Source organism: Procambarus clarkii, chromosome 13, assembly GCF_040958095.1.
Source record: "Procambarus clarkii isolate CNS0578487 chromosome 13, FALCON_Pclarkii_2.0, whole genome shotgun sequence".
NCBI classification, from domain to species: Eukaryota; Metazoa; Arthropoda; class Malacostraca; order Decapoda; family Cambaridae; genus Procambarus; species Procambarus clarkii.
This window is the reverse complement of record NC_091162.1, coordinates 30227031-30228148: the sequence shown is the minus strand read 5'-3', so window position 1 is coordinate 30228148 and position 1118 is coordinate 30227031.

Here is a 1118-nt window from a genome sequence, read left to right as displayed (position 1 = left end):
ATGTAGCACAGGCAGGGGACCCCGACAATGGAGGCCACCAGCCCCCAGGTAAGAGGGGGGATGTAGCACAGGCAGGGGACCCCGACAATGGTGGCCACCAACCCCCAGGTAAGAGGGGATGTAGCACAGGCAGGGGACCCCGACAATGGTGGCCACCAACCCCCAGGTAAGAGGGGGTGTAGCACAGGCAGGGGACCCCGACAATGGAGGCCACCAGCCCCCAGGTAAGAGGGGGTGTAGCACAGGCAGGGGACCCCGACAATGGTGGCCACCAGCCCCCAGGTAAGAGGGGATGTAGCACAGGCAGGGGACCCCGACAATGGTGGCCACCAACCCCCAGGTAAGAGGGGGTGTAGCACAGGCAGGGGACCCCGACAATGGTGGCCACCAACCCCCAGGTAAGAGGGGGTGTAGCACAGGCAGGGGACCCCGACAATGGTGGCCACCAACCCCCAGGTAAGAGGGGATGTAGCACAGGCAGGGGACCCCGACAATGGTGGCCACCAGCCCCCAGGTAAGAGGAGGGGATGTAGCACAGGCAGGGGACCCCGACAATGGTGGCCACCAACCCCCAGGTAAGAGGGGATGTAGCACAGGCAGGGGACCCCGACAATGGTGGCCACCAGCCCCCAGGTAAGAGGAGGGGATGTAGCACAGGCAGGGGACCCCGACAATGGTGGCCACCAACCCCCAGGTAAGAGGGGATGTAGCACAGGCAGGGGACCCCGACAATGGTGGCCACCAGCCCCCAGGTAAGAGGAGGGGATGTAGCACAGGCAGGGGACCCCGACAATGGTGGCCACCAACCCCCAGGTAAGAGGAGGGGATGTAGCACAGGCAGGGGACCCCGACAATGGAGGCCACCAGCCCCCAGGTAAGAGGAGGGGATGTAGCACAGGCAGGGGACCCCGACAATGGTGGCCACCAACCCCCAGGTAAGAGGGGATGTAGCACAGGCAGGGGACCCCGACAATGGTGGCCACCAACCCCCAGGTAAGAGGGGGTGTAGCACAGGCAGGGGACCCCGACAATGGGCCACCAGCCCCCAGGTAAGAGGGGATGTAGCACAGGCAGGGGACCCCGACAATGGTGGCCACCAACCCCCAGGTAAGAGGGGG